We start from the raw sequence: 14732 nt of genomic DNA, 5'->3' as shown, positions 1-14732 counted from the left end.
AGAAACTGGTACACAACTGGAAAAAGAAAATGCTATGTAAATAATATTAGAGATCTTCCTGCTGTTTGCTTGACAGTTCACTTGGAAGGTTCAAGGTCCTTTTGATCTTCGATGAGAGGGACCAGCTGCTGAGAGAGGGAGTCTGATTTAATCCAGAGTTAACCTTCCAGAAGATCTCTGTAGATAACTTGTGATGTTTCTTTGTAGTCTAAATCCAGGGACAAAGGTGTTTGTAGAACTGGTCATTTTCTTCTTTCTGCCTCATTTGTCTCCCATGTTTGTCCTTCTATACAGACTTGAGGAACCATTCCATCTGGGTAGGTGCTTCTGACATCAGGAAGGGCTTTTGTCCTGTCTGTTTAAGCAAAAGTAAGAAACGATAGCTTGATGTATCAGAAGCAATACACAATTCCTAATGGAAACTATTTCCAGCATTTCTGACTCCCTACTTCAAGAGCTATTAAGATAATGTGGCTCCATAGAGCCAGTGTGGGGAAGGACTAGAGGGGGAGGGGGGTCACAAAATAAACCCACTGGACTACATACAACTGTCTCCCTACGATCCTCCCTCACGTCTCCACGGCCAGATTGGAGCTGCCTGTGGAAAAAATTCCTGTCTATTTTCAGAAACAGATAAAAGCATTCAGATTATGCAGTACAGATCTCAACCCAAAAGCAGCTGGAAAAATCTGTTTCTTGCCACTGTCACTGACCCCCTGACCCTTCCAAGTAATGACATTCAGGCCCACTTCTCCCACCCTCCTCCTGGCCTTCCCAGTACAGGCTGACCCATACACTGCACATCTGGTCCTTGTCTATACTGTCAGAGCATTTAACCCACGGAGAACTCAAGAGAATGGAATAGGAGTTGAGTTTTCGTGGGTTTGGGGGGGAAAAAAAAGTATCAACATGGTTAAAGAAGTCAATGTTAAATCCATGTCTCTTTTTGTCTGGATTTTGGGGAGGTTTATTTGCTGTTTTGATTTTCCTTCCTGCTACTCAGGGTCCCAGAATAGGCCAGGTCTCAGGCAGGCACACAGGTGTCATGTGCTGTGATCCACTCTGGCAGGGCAATATTCTATCCTGAACTGAGCTGCCCCAGACCAGATGTCTCTGGCTCCTGATCTCTCATAAGCATATGAGACTTGGGAACACTGACTAGTTCATCCCACTGGGTCTCTGGCATGGGCAGATTATCTCTGTTTCAGGGAAAGGCTGCTGAGGGTTGGCTCTGCTGTCCAGGGCACTCGTGTTTGCAACACATCAGTTATGCTCTGAAGACACAAAATGGTAAACACAATAAAACAGGCTTATGCTTGGGGCATGGGGGAGCAAATGTCAGCATGCCCACTCTTGGGGAGGGGTGGGGGGAACCACTCTGTTAGCTTTTCATCTGGGAGGCATTAGGAGCCTCAGGGCTCCAGACAGAAAATCTGCTTTTCCTTCCGGAAAGCTTTCTGCCTAGCACTCCTTACTGAACAATTCATTAAGCGCCAAACTCCTCAGGGATCCCTTGTCCCTCCACCCCACCTCCCAGCAACAGGTTCACCATTCAAATAGAAGCCAAATGCAGCTGGCTGCCAAGGGGGCCAGATGGGACGACTCTTCCCTGGAGAATGGGATGGGTTTCCTCTCCTCCCTCTGGTTTCCTTCTGCATTGAGCGAGAGCCTCTTGGAGAGAGAACGAGGGCCGTCTGTCTGGCAGGTGGATGGATCTAGTCATTGCAGCAAAGGGGGACTCCTAGGGTGGAGCAGCCGAGTGTAGGAGCAGAACTGTGTGCCCAATCTGTTCCAGGTGCTCAGACAACCACAGGCAGGATGCGGACAGAGCAAGGGAACCATGGGGACTCTGCCAAACCCCATAGAGGCTCAAGAACATTTCTGTTTCTCAGTCAAAGGTTCTTGTGTGAGACAAGAACCAAGAATCAAAGTGGATAATAGTTGTGACATTTAATAAAAATCACTGGCAGAGTGTTAGAAGGAGAGGGAGCCTAGAGTTCAAATATGACATCTAGTAAGGAGACAATCTTCAAAATGCTCTGCATACCTCTAGGCCTTTGCTCAAGCGGGTCCTGCTGCTTAGAATGCCTTCTACCACTTTCTCTATGTGTCAAATTCCTACTCACGCTTGAAAACCCAGCTCTTCTGCAAGAGCTTCCCATATTCCTTCATCAGAATAAGCCACTCCTCCAGTGCTCCAACGGGGCCATCTTTCTTCACCATCACGCTTACTATCTTCAGGTTGAGTTCCAGTTAATGAAGTGTAAGTACATCCTCCAGCACGGCGTGAGAACCTTGAGAAAAAATTCTACCTCTTATTTGTACATTTTCCCACCCATTCCAGCCGAGAACCCAGCATAAAATGTGCTTCTCAAATCGTTATCTATCAGTTCTGGCCACAGTAGTGTCCCAAATGCTAGCTGAAATCCAGTGCAGTGAAGTATACAGGTCCTCCTTGTTCTTTTCATTTTCCTTTGAGATAAAACTCAGATAACATAAAATGTACCACTTTCAAGTGCACGATTCAGTGTTTACTTAGTATATTCAGAATGTTGTGCAGCCATTGTTCCTATCTCATTTTAGAATATTTTCCTCTTCCTCAAAAGAAACCTATATCTATTAAGCACTTCGTCTCCATCTTCCTGCCCCAGCCCTAAGGAACCACTAACCTACTTTTTTTTTTTTTTTTCCTGGTAAAGCTATGGATTCACCTCTTCTGGACAGTTCACATAAATGGAATTATGCAGTATGAGGCCTTGTGTGTCTGGCTTCTACACTTAGCATAATGTTTCCAAGGTTCATCCATGTAGTAGCATGTATTATTCTATGAGATAGCATGTATTCTATTGTATAACACCTTTCTTTTTATATTCTACTGTATGAGACAACACATTGTTAATCCCTTCATCAGTACACAGGACATTTGAGTTGCTTCTACTTTTGGCTATTATGAATAATGCTGCTGTAAACATTCACATGAATGTTTTATGTGGACATATGTTTTCTATTCTCTTGTATACGTATTTATGAGTGGCAATGCAGGGCTGTTGGTAATTCTATGTTTAACTTTTTGAGGAACTGCCCAACTGTTTTCCATAGCAGCTGTGCCATTTTATAGCCCCACTAGCAATGCACAAGGATTCTGATTTCTTCACATCTTCACCAATTCTTGTGATTTTCTATTACTTTCTGTTTTTATTACAGTTATCCTAATGGATGTAAAAACGAAAATGCAATTAATTTTGCTTCTGAGTTGCTTTTTTTCCCTGATGACTAATGATGTTGAGCATATTTTCATGTTCTTATTGGCCATTTGTATATTTTCTTTGGAGAAATTCCTATTCACTTCCTTCGCCCATTTGAAAATTGGGTTGTGTATCTTTTTGTTGTTGAATATAAGAGTTAAATGTATATTCAGAATATAGACTTTTTTTCTGCAGGGGTGGGAGGTACCAAGGATTGAACTCAGGGGCCCTCAATTACTGAGCCATAGCCCAAGCCCTATTTTGTATTTTATTTAGAGACAGGATCTCGCTGAGTTGCTTAGCACCTTGCTTTTGCTGAGGCTGGCTTTGAACTCATGATTCTCCTGCCTTAACCTCCCAGGCAGTTGGGATTATAGGCGTGTACCATTGCGCCCAGCACAGAATAGGAGACTTATCAGATACATTACCTGCAAATCTTTTCTTTTCTTCTATGAGTATTATCTCATACAATAGAATACATGCTATAACCCAGAAGTGTATCAAGTTCCCTTTGATACACAAAAATTCTTTAATTTTAATGACATCTCTTCTCACTCTTTTTTTTTTTTTTTGGCCAGGGGGCGGGGGGGGGGCGCTTGTGTTTTGGTACCATATCTAAGAAACCCTTGCCTGATATAAGGTCCTAAAGATTTATACCTATGTTTCCTTCTAAGAGTTTTGGTTTTTACATCTAAGTCTTTGACTTATTTTGAGTTAATCTTTTATGGGGTGTGAGGTGGGAGTTCAAATTCATTCTGTTGTACGTGGATATCCAGTCGCCCCAGTACCTTTTGTTGAAAAGACTATTCTTCCTCCATTGAATGGTCTTAGCCCTCTTGTCAGAAATCAAATCCTTCTTATTTTTTTAATTGAATTTCTTGAATTCATCACTTAAAATACGTGATTACTCAGACAGAAAACGGATAATGCCAAGATCTTTTAAAACACACTGATTTCCTCTACCTGACTTCTTCCTACACATCTCAGAATTCATCCAGGAAAATTTAACAATATTCAGACTTGAACATTTTCACAAATGGAAATTCCTTGTGCTTTTAAAACAATAGTGTAAACCTAAGATAGCAGGTAAACGTTGTGGTTGTTCCCATGAGCTGATAAAAGAGAAAGAGCTGACTTTGCAGCCCTCCACAGCTGGACACAACTGGTAAGAATCTATCATAAGTTAAATAAAAATGAGTCGTTCACTGCCGCAGGTTCTTGCTCAGCACAGACAATAGGAACAACTTTGGAGAGAATTCTGTCCTCTGCCTGCCCAAATTCAGTCCATGGACACACACATGTGGGGTTGGAGACCAGGATGTAGTAAGGACAAACACTCTTGGGGAGAATGGAGAAGGAAAGAGCAATGGCAGAAGCACCAGGGAGGGGAACAGCAGTGAAAAGGTGGGCCAAGAACTGCGGAGAAGCTCAAGCATGCTGTTTGAGAGAAGCTCTTCTCTACCATCACAGGATGATTAACAGGACCAAAAGGGATGGATCCTGGTTTCAGATACTAAAATAACTTGCTTTTTCAAAAGTGCCAGGGAGCTGAAAAGTAGTTCTCCACAAGCCCACTGTGCTTATGTCTTTCAGGCAGGTTTTGGTTAATACCATTCCTCTGTCTCTAGCATCCTCCACCCCACTGCTTCCCACCCCACCCACCCTACCTCTCCTCACCTTTCTTTGTCTAGCTAATCGCCACTCATGCCATCTCTGAATTTCCAGATTGGAATGAACCCCACTTTATGTACTCAGAGTGCTATCAGGCATAGAACTTGGAACTTAACACATATATAGGGGGAAAAAAATTTTTTTTGGTTGGTTTAATTTGTGTTTTGTCGGATAGCAAGCTCCTTGAGATGAAGGATTGTGTCTTGGTTATCTTTGTAAGCAGTGGGTCTGGAACAATTTATACCTCTAAAGGCTGCTGAATTTATTCGCAAGTATACATAAAATCTACTTAGAGAAAAGAACAGTGACTCAAGGGTTAGCCCTAAGAAAGAAACCAGAAAACAAAAAGGAAGAAGAATGAGAGAAAGCACTTAATTCCAATTGGGATTTTTTTTTTTCAGCCTATTCCAAGCTAATTGCAAATGCTGAGACTGTGTACTCATAAATAGCTATTCTGAGCTCTTTCACTATCCTGAAACGGCCAAGCACATGACAGGGGCTGGATGCATGTACTGGGCTGTAGTAGACACCATGGGGCCTAGATGCGTGCTCAAGAGAATGAAAAGAGGGAGTCTGGGATTCTTAGTGTTGCTGTGATTGGAGGAAAATATTCCCTTCCTTGTTTTCTACCATGGTAGTGACAACAAAAAGCTCCATCTGAAAGCCAATAGGCAGCCAGGTAATTGGATTTTGAACTGTGGAGGAGCTGGGGCTGGGCAATTGGAAAAATCTGTCCACAAACAGCAGGTCAAAATAGAAACATCAAGAACTAAAAGAGGAATACATCTGGAATTTAAATGCAGATCAATATGGGAAGGATTTTTTTTTTTTTTGGCCTTTTTGCTATTTTCCCCCTATCCATATAGGAACTCTATTCAATAGTAAGAAAATAAACAACAGATTAAAAAGTGGACAAAGGACTTGAAGAAGCATTTCTCAAAAGAAGACATACAAATGGCCATCAAGTATATGAAAAATGCTCAATATTACTCATGGTTAGGGAAATGGCTATTAAAACCACAATGAGATACTATCTCACATCTGTTAGGGTGGCTATAGTAAAATTAAAAACAAAAGAGAGAAAAGATAAGAAGAGTTGGTAAGAATATGAGAAAAAAGGAACCTTTGTACTCTGTTGGTAGGAATGTAAATGGTGCAACCATTATGGAAAACAGTGTGGGAGTTCATCAGAAAATCAAAAATAGTATTACCACAAGATCCAGCAATACCACCATAGGGCACATTTTTGCAAAGGCATTGCATTCAGTATGTCAGGGAGATACCTGCACTCCAGTGTCCATGGCAGTACTATTCACAATGGCCAAGATATGGAAACCATGTTAGTGTCTGTCAATGGAGGAATGATGAAGAAAAGGTGGTGTATGTATACCATGGAATTCAATCTTGAAAAAAGAAGAAAATCTCATCACATTTGAAACATGGATAAACCTGGAGGACATTATAGTGAGTGAAATAAGTCAGGCACAGGACAACAAATATCACATAATCTAATTTATAGGTTAAAAAATATCCCAAACCTATAGAAGCAGAATAAAATGGTCATTACCAGAGGAAGAGAGATGATAAGATAAGGGAATTGGGGAGACATCAGTCAAAAGACACAAAATTTCAATTAGAAGGAAGAGTTCAAGGGATCTATTATGTATTATGGTGAGTACAATTAAACATAGCATATTATATACTTGGAAGTTTCTAAGAGGGTAGATATTAAATATTCTCATCACTAAAAAAAAAGTATGTGAAATAATGTATATAATAAGTAGCTTAACCTAGTCATTTCACATTGTATACATATATCAGAACATCATGTTGTACATCATAAATACATATAACTTACTTGTCAACTAAAAATATATATTAAAAATTATTTTTCAGGGGCTGGGGATATAGTTAAGTAGTAGAGCACTTGCCTAGCATCACAGTAAACCCTGGGTTCATCTCCCAGCACTGCCAAAAAAAAAAAAAAAAAAAAAAACAAAGAAAAGAAATCCATACAGGGGCTGGGGATGTGGCTCAAGCGGTAGCGCGCTCGCCTAGCATGCGTGCGGCCCGGGTTCGATCCTCAGCAGCACCACATACCAACAAAGATGCTGTGTCCGCCGAGAACTAAGAAAAAATAAATAAATGTTAAAATTCTCTCTCTCTCTCTCTGTCCCCCCCGCACTCTCTCTTTAAAAAAAAAAAAAAAAAAAAAAAAAAAAAAGATCCTGTCTCTAAATAAAATATAAAAAAGAGTTGTGGGGACTTGGCCTCCCTGAGTTCAATCCCCGCTACCAAAAAAAAAAAAAAAAAAAAAGAAATCCATACAGCACCATTAAGGAATATTGTTTACTTATATATTTATTTATTTATTTATTCACTCATTCATTTATTTATTTTAGGACTATGGTTTGAACCCAGAGACACTCTATCACTGAGTTACATCCCCAACCCTTTTATTTTTATTTTTAAATTTTGAGACAGGGTCTTGCTAAGCTACCCAGGCTAACGTAAATCATGTGATCCTTCTGCCTTGGCCTCCCACGAACCTATAATCCCTCCTCCTTACTGGGATTATAGGTTTGTGCCACTGCACTGGGTGTAGGAATCTTTTTTATTTACCAAACATCATAATTGCAATACTCTAATATAAACATTTTCACATTTTTACATAATACTTTAATACTTCTGGTTTTGATAAAATATATAACTCACTCTACCTAATTATAATTATTATATTTGTTCAGTGTTGACTTTTACAAGTTTGTATTATTTTATCATAAACGTTTTTTATTTACCAACCCTCTTGCCATTATTTTAATACTTGCCTATTATTATCAAAATTTCATAATCATTAATATGCCTCTTTTGTTGAGCATTTAATTCATTTTTCATTCTATTATATAAAACATGAAGTTTATCTTGTAGCTTTTTTTTTTTTTTGGGTACCAGGGATTGAACTCAGGGGGCCCCACTCAACCACTGAGCCACACCCCCAACCCTATATTGTATTTTACTTAGAGACAGGGTCTCATTGAGTTGTTAAGTGCCTCACTATTGCTGAGCTGACTTTGAACTCAGGATCCTCTTGCCTCACTCTCCAGAGCCACTGAGATTAGAAGTGTGCGCCACCACTCCCAGTTTTCTTGTAGCATTTTTGTTTTTGATTTCTTTCTTTTTATCTCCCATGATAAAATCCTGCGAGAGAGAGAGAGATTCAGTGCACAGGGTATGAATATTTTCATAGATTTTTGATATGCATTGTAGTTTTTATTTTCCAAACGGGTTAAAAGAATCCACACTGCCACCAATAATTTGTAACTTTCTAGTGTGGCCCACAATCTGACCATCATTGGATGTCACATTTTAACTTTTCCTGACTTAAATATGTAAATTGGTGCTTCAATTTGCTTAAATATACAGTTATTTGAATATAAAGATATACTTTTTTCTTTGAGTGTGTAGGCAATCTACAGTTTCTACTTAATAAATTAGTTGTCCTTTTTGCTTTTTCAACCCTCTGTTGAGATCTTGATATCTTGATGTTTTACACACACACACACACACACACACGCACACACATTTCTGTGGTGGTAGAGATCCAACCTAGAGCCTCATGCATGTTACACAGGTGCTGTACCACTGAGCTACATCCCCTGCTTTCATTATGTATTTTTAATGACTAATTTATAAAGTATCAGTATATACTCCTTGTCACGATTGATAAAATATCTCTCCAAATTTCTACTAGCATTTTATATTACAGTGAGCCGTTTTCATTATTTGAGGGTGCTTAAAATATTTATTTGAGCCTGTCAATCTTGTTGATTTCTTCTGTTGCTTCAGAATTAAGAAGTTATCTCCACTGATCAGGTAAAGTCTCAATGTTGGTTATTTTTTGGGGGGGAATTTTGTCTGATAATTCGTCTATCTATATATAATTCTTAATCCAATTGGCACTTTCTTTATGATATGATATAAAATATTGATCTAAATAAATCATTTTCCAAATGTATGACCAGTGACATTCACAATAATTAGTAAATAATCTTTTCTTATTCTTTTATTTATCATATTTTAAGTTTATATGATGAAATTGAGTTCTGGATTCTCTCTTTTTCTGTATTGTTTTATTTTCCCTTTTTTCTGTGATAAGAATCACCCTGTTTTATTTCTTTGTTTTTCCTTGATATGTCTGGTGCTGACTCTATTGATTGGCATGTAATCTATGCTTAATTAATCTTTATTGACTTACGTTACACTTACAAATACTTGCTAACTCTCAACCTCAATTTTAAAAAATCAATTTTAATCTATAATTAAAAATCCATTTTATCTGTCTTTAGCAGCCAATTGAATACTCATAGAAATTTTTTTCTCTGTTATCTGCAGAACACCTCCACTCCCTTCCATCCTCAATTTCTTGCCACATTCTTCTGAGAAGTATGAGAAGTTGAAATAGTAGATGAGAGTGGAGAAGTTTCCAGATGACTTCCACACAGGCAATGATCCCATCTCAGTCCTCACAGCATCCCCATGAGTCCGGAATTCTCTTCACATGTAGGAAGGGGGAGCTCAGAGACTTTCTGACTTGTCCAGGCCCTCACAGCTTGAAATTATGACTCAAATCTGGATCACCTGATTCTCAGCCCAGCGTTCTTACAAATCCCCTGACTTTATAGATCCTAAGGTTTTGTGCCTTAATTATCTAAACAGCACAGCTAGTGAGCCAAACACTGACATGGTAACATTCATTTGGAAGTGTCACCTAGGCAGATCACACACAGTGTATGAGGGACACAACACAACTCCCACCCAGAACAAATTCTCAGCATACAACAGGCTGCATGTATAGATCTGTAGCAGGACTGCAGGAACCCAGACACCCAGTCAGGGCCTGGGGAGGGTACCCAGGGAGCCCTTGTCACTGAATTTCAGAACAAAGACTGCTAATGGAAAGTCTCTGGAGTGGGCCTCAATTTGAGCAGAGAACAGCTCAAGTTCTTTTTAAACAAGGGCCTTGAGCTGACCACAGGGGTCACAGGCAGAATAGCAAACAGAGACAGAGCTATAAATAGCAGCTGTAGCTGAAGAACACAAGACAGGCCTGACCTGTGCATAGTACAGAAGGGACCTCAGGCAAAGCATCCATCTCCCAACTCTTCCTCCCCTGCAGAGACACCCCTCCCCCCAGCAGGCATCCTCATCTCAGGCAGAGAAAGACTGCAGTACATCACTGCAATAGCTGTGAGCCTGCAGAGATTTCTCCATCTCCAATCTAAGGAGTTAAAATAAGTCAGCCTCACATTTGGGAACAGGGCTCCTCTGGGTCCATCCTGATCCTTTATTTAAGCCAGGTTGTCTGTCTCTGTTCACTTCTGTCTGCTCAGCCAGATTGGAAATGGTTTGCTGGAAAAAATTATGGTGCTGTCTAACATGATGTAACAAGATGTCATCTTCTAACTCCAACGCATAAAATGGATTTACAGGAAAAAGGGGGGGGGGAGCCCAAAGCCCCGGGGAGCACTTGACTCAGAAGAAAACCATGAGTTTTGTTTGTGAATGTCAAAAAGCTGCATGTTATTTTACTTAGGCGAACATGAGAACAGACTGGTGTTTTAGGGGAACATAAAACATGGGCTACATGGCCTGGAAGAAAAAGGAGATGGAAAACATAAAATAATATTCATTTCATGTTACAAACACAAACACAGCACAGATCCTACACACGAACCACACAGACACACAGAACGTAGGCCACAAACACCACACCCACATCACATGTACACACAAACACTTACCACATGTCCCCACTGGCACCTTACCCTGAGGTGACACGCACTCACCCCCCCCACACACACACTGTCATGTACCCTCACAGCACCCCAGTGACCTTGTCACAAAAGCACAAGCACACATATTATTTTTAATAACAAATCTTTCACTTCTATCTCACCAAGCCTTGGGAGTGAACACATACCCAGGGTCTAAGCTTTGCTAATGAACATTTGCATGACTCTTCTGAGTTTTTCAAAATTCACTTTTTAGGAAGAAGCATACTGGAAAAGACAAAATGGAAAAGCAGGTCAAAGGTTTTGTGGTTCTTTTTAAATGCACAGTGCTTTAAGAAGGGCACATTCCAACCAAATCCTAATATAGTACAGGGAAGTAACACCAGTCTGAAAGGATGTGATAGGATTCCTTGGCCCTTCATGTATCTTGGAACACTGTTGGGTTCTTCCTGCATTTGAAGCAAATTCTGGTGTAGCCTCTGGGGACTGTCAGCACCTCAGCTAGCCCCCCTCTTTCTTTCTTTCTCTCTCTTTCTCTCTCTCTCACACACACATACACATACACACACACACGCACACACACACAAAACACACAGTCACACACCCTGATAATTATGACAGAAGAAAAAAAGAAAAAAGAAAGAGAAGTCAACCCATAGTTTTTTTCCTTTCAGACTTTCCCTTTTTTCCTCTCACTCAGTGAGGTTATCTTTTATTTTATTTCATTTTATTTATTTGTACATTATAATTATACATAATAATGGGATTCATTGTAGTATATTCACTCATGCACATAGCACATTTGGCCTGCTTCATTCCCCTGTGCCTTCCCTTTTCCTCCCTTCCTCCCTCCTCTCCTCCCTCTCTTCCTCCCTGCCCTCCTCCCTCTGCTATTCCCTACCTCTGCTCTACTCATCCGTTAGCCAAAGGTAGAGAGTGTTGGTAGAATGCTATACGTCAAAGAATTAAATAAAAGCAATTAAATTAGCTTAATGCAGCTTCCACTGTTTTGGTGAAAATTAAGTCCATACACAAGTATAAATTATAAGTATAAGAAATAGAAACTGTGATTTTATTAAATGCTCTTATTTTGCGTTTAAAACTGGCATTGTGCATTATTAAGACGAAAGATCAAATTCATGGTGATAATGGTAAAATAATATATTTTTTATAAGGACATAAATAGTGAGTTAAGACTCCACAATTTGAGAGGGAAGCTGCAGGAAATAAAGCTTTGTAGTATAGTACATTTTTTGGCAGGGGCGTAGGAATTGCTGAAGATTAAGCCCAGGGCTTCATATATATACACCACTGAGCTACGGCCCCAACCTTCTGCTTCTTACCTTTCACAACACTCTTCCCTGCTGTGTGAACAAGAGGCCAGACACTTCTAATCTACACTAGACCCCATGAATTTATGTAGCAGTCCTGATTATCTGTATCTCCCCAGGAACAACAGCTCTACCTTGGCAGGATGTCATCTGTTTTATCATTGTTGTTTCCTAAGATCCTATAACTGTCTGGAACATAGTAGGCTTTCAGTGAATCTTTGTGGAATATACAAATGATTAGATCAATCAAGGTTAGACCCAGACGCCACACCTAGGCAGAATTTATTAGAATGCCTAGCATGCATGGCGTATTTCATTCTAGAACTAGCCTGCTCATTCAGCCTTGCCTCTGATGATGTCTCCATTCATTCATTTGTTCAACACGCATTCATTAGCCATGTCTGTGCCAGGCAAAGACAAACACACCGTGGCCTCAGTGTTAAGGAGATTATTGTTTAGAAAGCGGGAATGCAGGTATAAATGGATAAAAGCAATCAAGTGTCAGAAGTAGCTTAGGAGATCTATCTGCAAGGTACAGTGGGAACACCAGTCACTAATACCACAAAGGCTCTGGGAAATGCTGGGAGCAGGGAACACCAGATTCCCCAACATGATCCCCAGCTGCAATACTGTCTTCTTTCTGCCCAGGCTTAACTCCCTGCCATCCCCATGCCTCTGTGCTCATTGCTCCTCCCACAGGCCCTCTTCGTTTCTCTGAAATTTCTTCCATCCTTCAAGAACTTATAGGTCTAAAAAAAAAAAAAAAAAAAAAAAAAAACTTATAGGTCTAAACTGATCTCCCCTACCTCTGAACAACTCTAGAGCAACTCAGCCCTTGAACACACATTGTTTTGAATTGTTTTGCCACTGCTTTGGGTTTATAAATCTTACCTACCATCCTGTCCTCCTCACCTCTCTCTCTCTCTCTCTCTCTCTCTCTCTCTCTCTCTCTCTCTCTCTCTCTCTCTCATTCACACACACACACACACACACACACACACCAACTAGCTCCTAAAGAGCAGTTCATGCTTGTTTACATCTTGTATCCTGCAGTATGTGCCTGGTGCATCATGGTGAAGCCATTTACTACTCGTCTAGAACGACCTCTGGATACAGTGCTTATTCTAAGACAGCTCTTTAGGCAGCTCTGAAATCTGCTAGAGAGATGAGATCCTCTTCATTAAAAAAGCCTCATCAGACAGGATGGTACCTGGGCTGGACGTACAAGGACCTATTGTCATCGCCTAGAAATGTAAAAAACGTGAATCCAGACCCTTGTGTTCAAGCCGTTGCCATAAAATGGAATCATCTGTTGCTGATGAAAACACAATTAATTAGCTAACCAAAAGCTGTTTCCTCTCTGACTGGCCAAAGCAGATGTACATTCTGGATCCAGCTTTTCTGAGACAACACTAAGAGTGCCAAGATACCGAGTCAAGCTGGCGGCCTGTGCCTCTGAGTGTTATATGTCCCCTCCCACTGTGGATAAAGCACTGAGATGCCGGATAATGAGGACTTGCCCTCCTCACACTAGGTGACTGTGGCGCGGGGGTTGAGACTTGAAAAGTATTTATTACTGCATACAACACAACAAGCAGGTTGGCCGGCTGACTGGAGGACAAGGCTCATCAAAGAAGTGATGAAGGTAAAATCCTTCGACAGGCTCCATGGGTCCGGAGAATTCATAACACCACTGTGAGCACCAGGGAGCTCATTCCAATTACTGGAACAAGTGTTTACTGACATCCATAAGTACCTAGCCCATGCCTGTAGGGAAACTCATAACATTTTTAGCTAGGGGGAAAAAATCAGGTAATAAGGAGAAATAATTTTTTTTTTCTGATACTGGTGATTGAACCCAAGGACACTTAACCACTAAGCCATATCCCTAGCCCTTTTATTTACTTATTTTTATTTTCAGACCAGGTCTTGCTAAGTTGCTTAGAGTCTCACAAAATTGCTGAGGCTGGCTTTGAACTCATGATCCTCTTACTTCAGCCTCCCAAACTGCTGAGATTGTAGGCATGCACAACTGCGTCCAGTGAGAAAAAGATTTTAAGCAGAAGTATAGCTTGGCCGATAGATGGCTCAGCCTCAGGCAAACCAAGCCTCAGTTTCTTCATCTGTCAGTGAGGACCACAATAGTGTATTCCTTGTAGTATTGAAAGAGATTAGGTGATGGATTTCATATAAAGTTTAGTTGAGCTACAAATCTTCAACATATGATTTGATGATGAAAGGGAGGTGTCCTGATTTTTCTGTAGGGTGAAAGTAACTATAAATATATTCTTCTCCCAGACTTCAGGGCTTTTTCCTCTACCCCAGAGAGTAAATGGGAAGGTTCCATACCTTGTAGTCACCCAGTAAATATTCACTGGTGATGGAGATTTTTTTTTAATTTTTTAATTTTTTTTCTTTTTTTTATTGTTGGTTGTTCAAAACATTACATAGTTCTTGATATATCATATTTCATACTTTGATTCAAGTGGGTGATGAACTCCCATTTTTACCCCGTATACAGATTGCAGAATCACATCAGTTATACTTCCATTGATTTACATATTGCCATACTAGTGACTGTTGTATTCTGCTGTCTTTCCTATCCTCTACTCTCCCCCTTCCCCTCCCCTCCCCTCCCCTCCCCTCCCCTCTTCTCTCTCTACCCCCTCTACTGTAATTCATTTCTCCCTCTT

This window comes from Ictidomys tridecemlineatus, chromosome 12, assembly GCF_052094955.1.
Source record: "Ictidomys tridecemlineatus isolate mIctTri1 chromosome 12, mIctTri1.hap1, whole genome shotgun sequence".
In the NCBI taxonomy this organism is placed as follows: domain Eukaryota; kingdom Metazoa; phylum Chordata; class Mammalia; order Rodentia; family Sciuridae; genus Ictidomys; species Ictidomys tridecemlineatus.
This window is presented reverse-complemented; position numbering follows the sequence as displayed.